The 14,906-nt window shown below is 44.4% G+C and overlaps 1 protein-coding gene and 1 long non-coding RNA gene across 2 annotated transcripts in view; one reads left to right on the forward strand and one right to left on the reverse strand.

Annotated features, from left to right (window-relative positions):
- ZNF19 (zinc finger protein 19) overlaps positions 1-14,906 on the reverse strand; it is a 92,579-nt gene that overhangs the window by 34,124 nt on the left and 43,549 nt on the right. Inside the window, exon 3 of the mRNA XM_055366422.2 lies at positions 3,078-3,218. The gene's annotated coding sequence lies outside the window, so the exon portion shown is untranslated. The remainder of the gene's footprint in view (positions 1-3,077; positions 3,219-14,906) is intronic.
- On the forward strand, positions 4,245-8,272 carry LOC129527706 (uncharacterized). Its single transcript, XR_008672746.2, has 2 exons — positions 4,245-4,371; positions 8,026-8,272. It is a non-coding gene; the product is annotated as an uncharacterized lncRNA (long non-coding RNA).

Below are 14,906 nucleotides of genomic sequence, written 5' to 3' on the forward strand. Positions count from 1 at the left end.
TCTCAAGGAGTATCTTTGTGGTGTTCTCTGTATTTCCTGAATTTGAATGTTGGCCTACCTTGCTAGGTTGGGGAAGTTCTCCTGGATAATATCCTGAAGAGTGTTTTCCAACTTGGTTCCATTCTCCCCGTCACTTTCAGGTACACCAATCAAAAGTAGATTTGGTGTTTTCACATAGTCCCATATTTCTTGGAGGATTTGTTTGTTTCTTTTTACTCTTTTTTCTCTAAACTTCTCTTCTTGCTTCATTTCATTCATTTGATCTTCCATCACTGATACCCTTTCTTCCACTTGATCGAATTGGCTACTGAAGCTTGTGCATGTGTCACGTAGTTCACATGCTGTGGTTTTCAGCTCCATCAGGTCATTTAAGGTCTTCTCTATGCTGTTTATTCTAGTTAGCCATTCATCTAATCTTTTTTCAAAGTTTTTAGCTTCTTTGCAATGGGTTCGAACATCCTCCTTTAGTTCGGAGAAGTTTGTTATTACTGAAGCCTTCTCTCAACTCGTCAAAGTCATTCTCCATCCAGCTTTGTTCTGTTGCTGGCCAGGAGCTGTTTTCCTTTGGAGGAGAAGAGGCAGTCTGATTTTTAGAATTTTCAGCTTTTCTGCTCTGGTTTTTCCCCATCTTTGTGGTTTTATCTACCTTCGGTCTTTGATGATGGTGATGTACAGATGGGGTTTTGGCATGGATGTCCTTTCTGTTTGTTAGTTTTCCTTCTTACAGTCAGGACTCTCAGCTGCAGGTCTGTTGGAGTTTGCTGGGGGTCCATTCCAGACCCTGTTTGCCTGGGTATCACCAGCATAGGCTGCAGAACAGCAATTATTGCAGAAAGGCAAATGTTGCTGCCTGATCCTTCCTCTGAAAGCTTCATCTCAGAGGGGCACCCAGCTGTATGAGGTGTCAGTCAGCCCCTATTAGGAGGTGTCTCCCAGTTAGGCTACTCAGGGGTCAGGGACCCACTTGAGGAGGCAGTCTGTCTGTTCTCAGATCTCAAACTCCATTCTGGGAGAACCACTACTCTCTTCATGTCAGACATGGACATTTAAGTCTGCAGAAGTTTCTGCTGCCTTTTGTTCAGCTATGCCCTGCCCTCAGAGGTGGAGTCTAGAGAGGCAGGCAGGCCTCCTTGAGCTGCAGTGGGCTCCCCCCAGTTCAAGCTTCCCAGCCACTTTGTTTACCTACTCAAGCCTCAGCAATGGTGTACGCCCCTCCCCGAGCCTTGCTGCCGCCTTGCAGTTCAATCTCAGACTGCTGTGCTAGCAGTGAGCGAGGCTCCATGGGCGTGGGACCCTCTGAGCCAGGTGTGGGATATAATCTCCTGGTGTGCCATTTGCTAATACCATTGGAAAAGCGCAGTATTAGGGTGGGAGTGTCCCGATTTTCCAGGTACCATCTGTCATGGCTTCCCTTGGCTAGGAAAGGGAATTCCCTGACCCCTTGTGCTTCCCAGGTGAAGTGATGCCCCGCCCTGCTTCAGCTCACATTCTGTGGGCTGCACCCACTGTCTGACAAGCCCCAGTGAGATGAACCGGGTACCTCAGTTGGAAAAGCAAAAATCACCTATCTTCTGCATCGCTCATGCTGGGAGCTGTAGACTGGAGCTGTTCCTATTCAGCCATCTTGGAACCTCTCTCAGAAGAGGTGAAATAACTTCTATTCCACTATTCCTACTCCACAATATTCAATTCAGAATATCCATTTGCAGGCCAATTCCTCCCAATAGGAAAATGTTCAGGACAACGGAAGGTAAACGGTAGGCAAGTTTTTTCCCCCCTTCCCCTTTAATTATTAAAAGAGCCTTTTCAGAAGTCCATATTTGAAAGTGTCCCTTTGTTTGGTGCCCCAGAGGTTTTGCCTCCCAGGGGCAATTCAGGGCAGATTAAAGGTATGCAGTCCTTTTGCAAAGCAAGAGAAGAACAGATTATAGGAGGCGCTTGGGAAAGGAGCATCTGCGCAAGCAACCAGGGCCATTCCCAGAAGACCACACATGAAGCTGAGGATCTAAAACTGGAGTCCCTTAGAACTGTCCACTTTACTCTTCCCACTTTGAAGACCACTGACTGCTGACCCCTTGCTTTGAGAATATTTCCTCAAAAGACTGGAAAAAGGCAGATAACAGCGGTCTCAACCGTTACTGACTTGCTTTGAAACTTGGAGAACATTCCTTAATGTCTTACTGTGCTAATCTGAAATTGGAATCAATATCTAGTTTCCTGTTTCCTTCTCATGGTATTTTGAGAATTAAGCATTGTCAACACAAAGAGTCAAAACTCTGTAAAATATTTGAAGAGATTTATTCTGAGCCAAATATGAGTGACCATGGCTCATGACACAGCCCTCAGGAGGTCCTGAGAACATGTGCCCAAGGTGATCGGGCACGGCTTGGTTTTATATATTTTAGGGAGGCATGAGACATCAATCAAATACATTTAAGAAATACATTGGTTTGGTTCAGAAAGGCAGGACAACTCAAAGTGGGTTGAGAGGTGGGAAGCTTCCAGAGTATAGGTAAACTTAAACATTTTCTGATCAACAATTGGTTGAGTTTGTCTAAAGACCAGGGATCAATAGAAAGAAAATGTTCAGGTTAAGACAAAAGACTATGGAGACCAAGGTTCTTTTGAAGTCTTATAGTGGCTGCCCTTAGAGACAATAGATGACAAATTGTTTCCTATTCAGACCTTTAAAAGGTGCTAGACTCTTACTTAATCTCTTAAAGATTGGGAGGATCTGGAAGAAAAAGATCTAACTACGTTAATAGAGATTCTTTAGATGCACATTTCCCCCCACAAAGGACAGCTTTGCAGGACCATTTCAAAACACGGCAAAGAAACGAGTTTTGGGGTAAAATATTTTGACTTTCTTCTTTGTCACATAATGTTATGCCACAGTCAGATTGGAAAGTAAGTCATGACATATGAAGTTAAATAAAACCCATCTGATGAGAATTTATGGTTTGTAGAGCAGATTCTCAGAACCCTTAGATAGGAATTTGGCCAAGATTTAAAAATCACAGTTTAGTCTTCAGCATGAAGGTTAGCAGTACTACTTAGGTTTTGAATAGCACTTTTACCTTTCTGAATGACTTTGCTGCCTGGATCTTCTGTTTCCCTCTCAACCGTCCCTCAAAGGCAAGTCTCACCTTTGTGCAACGGGTGTGGGTCACGGAGGCCCAGGGCGAGACTGGCCAAAGATCACACAGCAAATAGGTGACCTGGTTGGGAATAGAACCTGCATTTACCTCCCTTCTCCAAATGCATCAGCACAGGAAAATACGGAGAAAACAATAAAAGCAAAACCTGAAGAAATCACTGATTAAATTAAACACCAGCAAATAAACAAAAAGTATAAAGTAGATTCAGTATGTATACTATATATAATATATAGTACTGTTTATATCTAAGTTTACACTTGATGTTAGCCAAAAGGCCAAGAAGCAATTGTATATCTAAGTTCATAGTACGTCAACTTTTTTTTTTTTAGACGCTCTGTCACCCAGGCTGGAGTGCAGGGGCATGATCTCGGCTCACTGCAATCTTGCTCTTACGGGTTCAAGCGATCCTCATGCCTCAGCCTCCCGAGTAGCTGGGACTACAGTCGCACACCACCACACCTAGATAATTTTTTCTATTTTAGTAGAGATGGCTGCCCAGGCTGGTCTCGAACTCCTGAGCTCTGACAATCCGCCTGCCTCGGCCTCCCAAAATGCTAGGATTACAGGCGTGAGCCACTGTGCCTGGGCAAAGATTTTTTAAAATAATGTTCATAAAGAGAGGCCAATTCATATTCTTAGTTTATTCCAGCAAACTATGATTCAGATATCTGAAGGGGGAAAAAAAACCCAAAACCTGAAGTTCCCAAAGACAGTCTCCATTCTAAACTATACCTCCTTCTTCACAGTCCAGTGACCTATGACAGGCTTTCTACTTCTGAATCCACCCTGTAAAATGATCCTCTTCTGAAAGGAGTTTCCCACCAAACAAGGAAGTTCTAGACATAATCACATTTCAGGAGATAATTGTGTATGGTTTGCTTTTTGTTGTTTTGTTTGTTGATTTTGCTTTGCTTGGAGCAAAGTTTTAAATTTAATTTCTGTACAAAAGCTATTACAAAAGAGGTAAGATTTCCTCCTACTTCTTTTCTCCTGCCACCCAGTTCCTTTTCCCAGAGGTAATCAATGAGAAATAATTTAGAATGTAAGATATGTTATAATTCTGTACATGCCATGGCAACAGGAAATAAGCCATTCAGGGCTCATCCGGAATCCAGGAAGTGTTTGGATATTGGAAAAACAAAAACAAAAAAAAAAACCTTTGTTCTGTAAGACAGTATAGAAAGTTGGGAGAAAGGTCTACTCCAGGATCAAGGTAAAATCTGACATGCCACATAACCATAAAAGAGAATGGGGGATAAAGGAATGAAATAATGAGTCTACTTGGGAGCTATGTGTGAGCCCAAGACAGGAATGGGAGTTTCCAGAAGTTCACAGAGCAGTTAAGACCAGAATAAATCCAGGTAGCCAAGACCAGTCAGGACCAGGCATGGAGATAGACCTCAGGGCTGCCTCTCTTTTCCAAGCTGATCTGCAGACTGAAAATTTAGACCGGTTACAAATTATCTAAACTGCCCCAGGAGCTGAAAACCTTTAAATTTTAGAGCTGCGAGGAAACAGATATTATCTAATACATCTACTCTCAAGCATTTTGGTCTCAGGGCCCCTTAACACTCGGAAAGATACTGAGAATCTCATAGTGTTTTTGTTTATATGGGCTCCTCTCTATAGATATTTACCATATTAGAAATCAAAATTGATAAATTTTTGAATATTTATTTATTCAAAAATGACAATTATGAACATATTACATGTTGACAAAAATGCTTTTATTAAAAATAAATGTATTTTATTTTTTAAAAATTAACGGGAATGATTAGCATTATTTTACAGTTTTGAAAATCTCTTTAAAGTCTGCCTTAATGGAAGACAACTGGATTCTCCTTTCTGCTTCTGCATTCAAAGTGATTTGATATCACATGACACATAGCCTTGGGAAAATCACCATACACACACACACGAGAAAGAAGATGGCAAACGATGTCCTAGCATGATTATTAAAATGATTTTGCATCTACAGACCTCCTGAAAGGGTCTCGAGGACCCCAGTGGTTCCTGGACCACACTTTGAAAACTGTGGATCTGAAAATAATTTAGGATTGCATTTTCCTGTAATGCCGCGTCTTAGCAATGTGACCTTGGGTGAGCTACTTAACTTCTCTAAGCCTCAGCTTCCTCCGCTGTAAAGCAGCACTAAGAATAGAAGGCTATGTTTATGGCCGCATGCCTTCCTATAATCTGGGTATCTTCATGGTCATTATATATATAAGTGAGGTAATACATATAAATATTTAATACAGTACTTGGCCCCTAGTAATCACTCAAGTAACAACTCTTCCTACTATTATTGTTAATATTTGCTATTACTACATATCAAGCATTGTGCCAGGCACAGCAGGGGTCATATCACAGGGTGTAAGAGGCCTCAAGTTGCTTAACAGTAGGGGACATAGGACAAATACCTAATTATAGAACAGAACAGATTTTGTCCGAATGATACATACCAGGAAGAGGTCACATTCATTCACTCATTCAACAAATATTAATCGATTTTCTCCAGTGTGCCAGGAACAACAGGGAGGAAGAGGCCAAGGTTTCAGAGCCTCAGAAATGAGGAACAGCAGGCGGTGAGGGGGTCAGTGAGGGATGGGACGGGCTGGGCGTGGCCAAATCAGGTAAGGCTTTGTAGGCCTATGTAATTGAGGATATAAGGAAATGTTTTATGAGAAGGCTGCATTTGAGTTAGAACTTCAGAAGAGGCAGGATTTGGGATAAAATTGATGTGCACATTCTTTTATGCACTTTCAACAGATATTTGAGATTTCCGCCAAGTCTGCTGCACAAAGGATCCCTACTTCCAAAGAAGATATTTTTGCATTTAATGGTTTTTATCACATAAGAAATACATGCGCACTTTTAAAAATTAGAAAATACAGGAGTGACCAGCCTGGGCAAACATAGCAAGACTACTACATCTCTACAAAAAAAAAAAAGGGGGGGGGGCAGGTGTTTCTTCTAGAATGTTCTTGCTAGTGGTGGTGCACACCTGTAGGCTCAGCTACCTGAGAGGCTGAGGCAAGAAAATCACATGCGCCCAGAAGTTCAAGGCTGCAGTGAGCTATGATAGCACCACTGCATTCCAGCCTGGGCAACAGAGCAAGACCCTGTCCCCGCCGTCCCCCAAAAAATACAAGTGAGCAAAAATAAGAAAATAAAAACATTCTTCTGGCATGGGTTGTGTGTGAGACCCCAGGACTATCCACCTACAGGATTCAACCCTAAGCCTGTGGGACCAGTGGTTTGTCTGCAAGGAGCTAGAAGCAGCTGGAAAAGCCGGCCTGCCTGCCAGGGTAGACCTCCTCCTCGCCCCCTAACCAAATTGTGCTCACGTTCCTTGAGTCCTCACCGCCCGATTGCGCACTGGAGAAGTTGGAAGGAAAAAGCCTCGTGCAAGAGGAAGCGCAGCCCAGGGCTCAGAAGCCCCCTCCTGGCGCCGCAGCTGGGCTCTGCCAGCTCTCCAGGGAGGCGCTGGGTGGAGGATGTGGCCAGAAAGGCAGATGTCCTCTAAGGGGGAAAACAAAGTTCCTGGGCGAAGGAAACGTGAGAAAAGGACAAAGACGAGTAAAGAAGAGGGTGCATCAGCTTGGGAAACGCAGCAAGGCGCACAGTGCATGCGCACTATGTAGAGCGTAGGGGCTGCGGGACGGTGTGGGGAGAGGTCACAGCCACCGTGCGTGCGAGGCCGGGGAAGCTGCGGGGGATCGCATGGGAGCCCCCGAGGTGAAGCCGGGAAAGCGGCCCCACGACGACCCCCTGACGGCTGCGGGAGGGCTGAGAAGCCTCCTTCCCTAATATGTTAAAGAAAAAAAAAATTAGGCCGGGCGCGGTGGCTCACGCCTGTAATCCCAACACTTTGGGAGGCCGAGGCTGGTGGATCACGAGGTCAGGAGATCAAGACCATCCTGGCTAACACGGTGAAACCCCGTCTCTACTAAAAATACAAAAAATTAGCCGGGCGTGGTGGCGGGTGCCTGTAGTCCCAGCTACTCGGGAGGCTGAGGCAGGAGAATGGCGTGAACCTGGGAGGCGGAGCTTGCAGTGAGCCAAGATCGCGCCACTGCACTCCAGCCTGGGCGACAGAGCGAAACTCTGTCTCAAAAAAAAAAAAAGAAAAAAAAATTAATCCAAGTGGGGGTGGTTTTAGGTGCTGCCTCTGTATCTTTTGCTTAGATTTTGGAAGGGTTTAAAATTTCCCTCCTTGCCTTTAGATTCTCTCCTCTTGTATCCGACATTAATTAAGCACCTACTGTGTACTAGATGCTGGTGCTGGGGGCACAAAATGGAAGACCCCTATAGTCCTATAGGGAGGCATATATGTAAACGCATGTGCATCATTACAGAGGTTTGTACAATTTACTTTGGGGGGCGAGGAGAAAGAACTGGCACAGGGAGAAGGGAAGGTTGCACAGGGAAGGCATATCTGAACAGGGTTTAGAAGGCTGAATTTTTGGCAGGTGGAATGGGAGTAAGGTGAGGAGGAGAACATTCTAGAAGAAACAGCAGGTCTTAGAGAGGCATGGAGTGTGAAAAGACGCGCTTCTGTGACTAACATAACAAAATAATTTGGACAAAGTTATTTATCCTTCCTAACTCTAAGTTCCTCTTGAATAAAAAGAAATAGTGACAGCAATATAGCAATGTGTCCAATCAGTGGATTATGAAACACACTTCAAAGGCAAAATGATATCCTCACACCCAAAAGGTAAATGCTATCATAACTCAGGTGAACTGTGTTCTTGGAAAGGGAGCTTAGAACAGTTTATCCCAATGTTGATTCTGGTTTTGGCTTCATGGAGTCTCATTCATTCTTACTTCTGACCTCTACCCCGACTGTAATTATTTTTTCAAGGAACTGGACCAACAGGACCCAAGGGAGAGTATCAAAGGCAAAACAAAGGAAAATGAGGACAACCCAATACTCAGAAAAAAAAAACGAGTAATTCATGGATTCACAACGGGCAACAAACTAGATGACTATTAGGAAGAGAAGAGCAAATCTTATGATCTCAAAATGATTTCTTGTTCATTTGCATCCTCGCATCAATCTAGACTTTAAGAAATATGTGATTTTTAAATAAATGGGTATATCTGCATAATAGTGTTTTGCCATTAAATTATTTGATATGACTTTAAACATGTTTCTGCAAAAACCACTTCACCATACTGCTAGAATCTAGCAGCTAGATTGACCCAACACTTCATTATGTCATTCCCTTGCTCAAAGGTTGAAAGCAACCAGATGTGGTGGCTCACACCTGTAATCCCAACACTTTAGGAGGCCAAGACAGGAGGATCACTTGAGCCCAGGAGTTCAAAACTAGCCTGGGCAACAAAGTGAGACCTTTTCTCTACACAAAATAAAAACACATAGTCCCAGCTATTTGGGAGGCTGAGGTGGGAGGATCGCTTGAGCTCGGGCGGTCAAGGTGGTAGTGAACTGTGATTGTACCACTGCACTCCAGCCTATATAACAGAATGAGCCTGTCTTAAAAATAAAAAATAAAGTTGTAACTATTCTCTGCTAAGTAGAATATAAAAATGCCCTAACCTTACACTCAGATTTCCACAATTAAGCTCTATTCTGCCGTCTATCCACACCCTTTTTCACTATTGCTCTACAGAAACCCTCTTCTTTGACAAAACTAATTTTCTTAGTGTGCCTCAAACACACAATCCCATGTGACCACTGACCTTTCATAAAGATGATATTCTCGCCATCCCAACCACATACTTAACTAGGCTACTAGATACATGTGTCCTCTGTGGTCTCCTAGTGGAAATTCTGTTTTTAATGTTAATACAAATAATTTTTTAAGAAATGCAAGTTTCTTGACATTGTTTAGGAAACGTCAGTGGTTAGAGTGATTTAGTATTGCGTACTGAAAATAATAGAAAAAATATCGACACTGAGTCATATCTACTTCTTTACCTTCGACCTTTTAAAATGTACTTGTGGGATTTAGATTATCATTGGATTGAACTATACAATACAATAAAATGTAAAATTAAGTGCCCCATGTTTGAGAGACAATCATTGTACTTGAGGTAGAAAAGTGCTTTAAACAGTGATGAGAATTGGTTTTATATTGTCGCTTCACATGTTTGTTGGACCAGGTTTTCTGTGGGTGCGTGTATTTGATTACATTGTTTAGTTATAGGGAATGTGCACCTGTTTTTTGTTGTTGTTGTTTTCAGCTGGGTGCAGTGGCTCACGCCTGTAGTCCCACCACTTTGAGAGGCCAAGGTGGGCAGATCACTTGAGGTCAGGAGTTTGAGACGAGCCTGGGCACCATGGCAAAACCTTGTCTCTATTAAAAGTACAAAAATTAGGCCAGGCACGGTGGCTTACGCCTGTAATCCCAGCACTTTGGGAGGCCAAAGTGGGTGGATCACCTGAGGTCAGGAGTTCAAGACCAGCCTGACCAATATGGTGAAACCCCATCTCTACTAAAAATAGAAAAATTAGCCGGGCGTGGTGGCAGGCACCTGTAGTCCCAGCTACTCAGGAGGCTGAGACAGGAGAATCGCTTGAACCCGGGAAGTGGAGATTGCAGTGAGCCAAGATCATGCCATTGCACTCCAGCCTGGGCGACAGAGCAAGACTCCATCTCAAAAAAAAAAAAAAAAAGCTGGGCAGGGTGGTACACGCCTGTAATCCCAGCTACTAGGGACGCTGAGGCACGAGAATTGCTTGAACCCAGGAGGCAGAGGTTGCAGTGACCTGAGATCATGCCATTGCACTCCAGCCTGGGTGACAGAGAGAGACTCTGTCTCAAAAAAAAAAAAAAAGGTTCCTTTTTAAGGTTGAACAAAGGCTCAGTCATTCCTTCCTTTCCCAGACTTTCACCAAGCGCCTTCTATGGGCCAAGCATTGTGCTACGTGCTAGGTATACACAGGCAAGAGGTGATATACACAGATAAAAGGTGATTCTCTCCCAACGTGAGTTGGGAAGACAGACATGGCTAAGGCTTGTGGCTATGCTGAAGGGACTCGGCAACAATTTTCTAAGGCTACCATAATGCTAACTAACAACCAGCCAAGAAACTTCAGTGGTATACAATAAAACCTCATTTCTCGTGCATCTAGGGTGGTCGCTTAGGTAGTTCTGCTGATTTGGCTTGGGTTCACTGAAGTGTCTGGTGGTTAGCTGCCATTGGCTGATCTAGGATGGCCTCAGCTAGGACAACCATGGTAATTTGGATGTGCTTCCCGTGCCTTTCATCCAGCAGGCATGATCTCACGGCAGTGACTTAGACACAAGAGCAAGAACATGTCCAACTGCACAAGTTACTTTAAAGCCTCTGCTTAAAAACATCCCAACAGGCCAGGCGTGGTAGCTCATGCCTGTAATCTCAGCATTTTGGGAGGCCTAGGCAGGCAGATCACTTGAGGTCAGGAGTTCAAGACCAGCCTGGCCAATATAGTGAAACCCTGTCTCTACTAAAAATACAAAAATTAGCCGGGCATGGTGGCACATGCCTATAATCCCAGCTACTGGGGAGGCTGAGGTGGGAGAATAGCCTGAACCCTGGAAACGGAGGTTGCAGTGAGCCAAAATTGCGCCATTACACTCCAGCCTGGGTAAAGAAGCAAGACTCCATCTCAAAAAAAAAAAAAAATCCCTACAATCAAAGCGAGTAGCATAGCTGAGACCCTAGGCAGAGTTATATGTCATAGGGCATGGATACAAAGATGGGAGAATGGAGGTCATCATGGCAATCTGCCATGAGCTCTGAACACACAGACCAGGGCACCTAACTCAGCCTGGGGACATAAGGAATGGTTTCCCAGAGAAGGTGATGCTGACTTGAGTTGAATCTTGAAAGAGAAGATGCAAGTTAATCAGGCCATAAAGCAGAGAGGGCGCTTTAAGCAGAGCAACCCACATGAACCAAGAGCTTTGGAGACTGAAGTGCTTCCACATCTTTACTTTATGTGATGCATATGCCCTGCAGCTATTAACCTTTCTGCAGTTTCCTGTCTGGAATGTAGATGTGAGCCCTAGATGTGCACAGCTGTCTCCTGGCCATGAGGCAATAAGCATGAAGTTGATGGTCTGTAGAAATAAGTCACCCAATGGCATTCTTGAGCCACTGTATCCACCCCAACTGTATGACTACATGACTTCATGTCACACAGGTCAGCACCCAGGAACTCCTGTGATATCCCCTGGAGAACTACCTAGTCCCTCAGTGCTCCGTGATCTATCTCTTCTTTCTCCCTCAATCAAGACTCTTTTTTTTCTCTCTCTCTCTCAGACGGAATTTCACTCTTGTTGCCCAGGCTGGAGTGCAATGGCGTGACCTCAGCTCACCACAGCCTCCGCCTCCCAGGTTCAAGCGATTCTCCTGCCCCAGCCTCCTGAGTGGCTGGGATTACAGGCATGCGCCACCACACCCAGCTAATTTTGTATTTTTAGTAGAGATGGAGTTTCTCCATGTTGGTCAGGCTGGTCTCGAACTCCCGTCCTCAGGTGATCCACCCGCCTTGGCCTCCCAAAGTGCTGGGATTACAGGCATAAGCCACCATGCCCAGCCCAAAACTCTTGTTCCTTCAACCAAGCTGACTCCAGATGCTTTGCATTGTTTGGAGAAGTGGTGATGCAGTTTCTCAATGTCTAGAGTTTCAACAGCACCCCTACCCTGGCCTCCACATCACCATTGCCAAGAGTAAAGAGAGAGCACCCCAGCCTCTTCCAGCAGGTACTTCACACTGCCCTTCCCCAAGTTTTCAGTTTGGCCACCGCTATCTTCCTGGAGGCCATCATTATCTGTTATTATTTCCTTTATCCTGGTTTATGCCAGTCACACAAGTAGCCCAGGATCCTCAGTTGTTCCTTATCCCTTGTGTTTCATCCCAAATGGCTCCAAACGTCTCATTTTCTGACCCCATTTCCCACCCTCCCCATCCCGACACCCTTGTTGGGGTCCACAAAATCCATCTTTTCTCGAAGTGTCTTAATTTCCTCTTCACTTTCTTGCTCTAAAGGAAACTAGGTCTCCCTTGAAGACACTGCTTTCTCTGCAGTCCTCTCAAGTGGTGGCTGTTTCTTACACTCCACAGTGGAATAGGTTTTCTTGTTCCTCATTGCTGCTTCCAGATTATTCTGGCTCCCTCCTTCCTAAACATTTCCAGCTTTCACTCTGATATTAACCAGACTAAACTGCCCTCATTACAGTCATATGACCCCTGCCACTCTCCAACTCTACTCCTGGGACAATTCTACATGAACTCAATATCCTTAGAGATGATACTTTCAAAGCCCTGATGTCTCAAATCCTTGACCTCCTCACTCCCAAAAAACTTGCCCTCCAACTTAGTTCAGCTATAATCTTTCCGTCCTTCTTTCTCCTCTTAACCAGCTTAGCTTCCATGGTTCATTATCATAATTACACCTTTGAATATCCCCTAGGCTCCCTTGCCTCTCTAATACTTCATTGTACTCTTCCAGAAAAGCAGAGGTCTTACTTAAATCTAACTCTCCACCTATCCCCACACAAGTAGTAGTAGCCGAACAGGGCTGGAAAAACTACACACCTCTGCTATCTGCTTTCATTTTAAGTTTATGACCACTCACCTTCGGCTTCACTCATCTATCTTACCTCATTACCCTAGCACAGTCACTAACGTATCCTCACAGGTGGCCATTCCATATCTTCGTCTCTCTCTTCAAGCTTCCACAACTCCTTCCCCATCCTCAGACTCAGCTGACAACCTTATCCCCTCACTCACTAGGAAAATAAAAGCAATAAGAAGGGAGTTTCCACAAATTCCCAGCATATCATCTACCCACCTACCTGCAACCTCCACTCCCTGAGTTCAAGCTATTCTCCTGCCTCGGCCTCTCGAGTAGCTGGGATTACAAGTCTATGCCACCACACCTGGTGGATTTTTGTATTTTTAGTAGGGACACGGTTTCGCCATGTTGGCCAGGCTGGTCTCGAACTCCTGACCTCTGGTGATTCACCCACCTTGGCCTCCCAAAGTGCTGGGATTACAGGCGTGAGCCACCACACCTGGCCGAGAGACACCAACTCTTAAAAGGTGCCTAACTGAGAATCTCGAGGAATTTGTACTGTGTCTCTAATGAGCTCTTTTGTAGCATTTTCATCAGGGAAATGCTGGGGATCAGATCCATCCTAGGAAAGATCACTCTAGCCGCAGCGTAGAGTGGGAAGGCTGGAGGGCGTAAGATTGGGGATATGGGAAAAAGTGAGAGACTGTTGGCAGAAATTCAAGCAAAAAAAAATTGAAAGGCAGACTGAAGACAGGGGCTGTTGACATATAAAGGAGGGCAAATTTGACAGCTATTTAAGGTTATTTTACCTTTAGACAGACATTGGTGATCAATGTGATACATGAGGTGACAGTCCACCAGAAGACACACTGATAGTCTCCCCAGATTTCATCCCAGAAACTCCCTGACTAAATCATCACGGGTCCCCTGAAGCAGTCTCTGACAGTTTTTGGAAGACCAGAGGTAGAATTTCAGGAGCCCGATTCCAGATAAAGCCACAATTATGCAGCAATGTTAGGTTCCTGAACCATCAAAGACATATAAGGGATGCCTGAGTTTTACTAGGAGCTCCTGGCTCATTATTTCCTATTTTCCCATCCCCTCTGCCCTTCAAGGGAGCAACAAAAAAGCAAGAATCAGTGAAAAACTTAAAACTGTGTTCTTTTTTTCCCTAATCTTATCTATTCTAGTCCAACTTATTCTCCCACTGTTGAAACAAATATTTCTAACACAGATAAGGGACATCGTATTGCTGGGGGATTCCCTACACAGATGTCCACCACCAGGGCCCAGCTCAAGGAAGCAAGTTCTACTGAAAGCAATTACCCATTTGATAATAGGATTTACAGCAACCAAGATTTCCTTCCTGGCTTGCAGACACTTCTTCCGAAGGCGCTGGCTCCCTGTGATGCTAAGATCCAGTCTCTATAGACTTCAGAAACTTAGCCAAACTACAAAGCCCTCCAGAATCTATTCTCTAAACTCAGCCACTTAGCCAGTGACCTACTCAGGCCAGACACTGGCTTTGGTAAGCAAAACAGGGCTGGTGACCAATGTAGGGGGTGACATGTTCCTCAACAGTTTTAGGCCTGGACATCTGCATTGCAGGCTGATGCTCAGTGTAAAAAAATGAGGAATGCTAGAGCCCCCACAAGAAAAGAAACTCAAGGAAGCATCACTGTCCTTTTAGTGTCACTAGGGACAGAAAAGATATGTAGGTAAGTGTGGATGTGAAGAAACTGCAATCTCATTTGGAGTGATGGTCAGGGTAAGGTAGCAGGAGTAGGTAGTATAACCAGCAGAAAGATCCTTTTGACCCCTGAGAAAATCAGAGTCTAGGTCAGGAGCTGACCCCAGGTCTCTTCACCACTCAGGTGGGTCCCCAGACAGTAAAGATAGTAAACTTCCAAGGGCAAAGATGAGATCAGCCACTCCGCTGAATAGTGGTCCCCAGGAGACAATTGTCTAAATCACTTCAAGTACACACAGCCTTTTGTACAGATTTTAAACTTGGGATTCCTTGGCATTGCATATGATTTTGTGTTTGTATATGAGCAATTGTACATTTTTCTACAGAGGTCTATATCTGTTATCAGATTTTGGAGACTCACAAAGAAAAAGATTAGATCTCTTACTTGACTGCACAATCCAATATGGTAGCACTAGCACGTTTCAGGTGGACAGTGGCTACTGTATAGTGCAGATATGGAAC

Source organism: Gorilla gorilla, chromosome 18 (genome assembly GCF_029281585.2).
Source record: "Gorilla gorilla gorilla isolate KB3781 chromosome 18, NHGRI_mGorGor1-v2.1_pri, whole genome shotgun sequence".
NCBI classification, from domain to species: domain Eukaryota; kingdom Metazoa; phylum Chordata; class Mammalia; order Primates; family Hominidae; genus Gorilla; species Gorilla gorilla.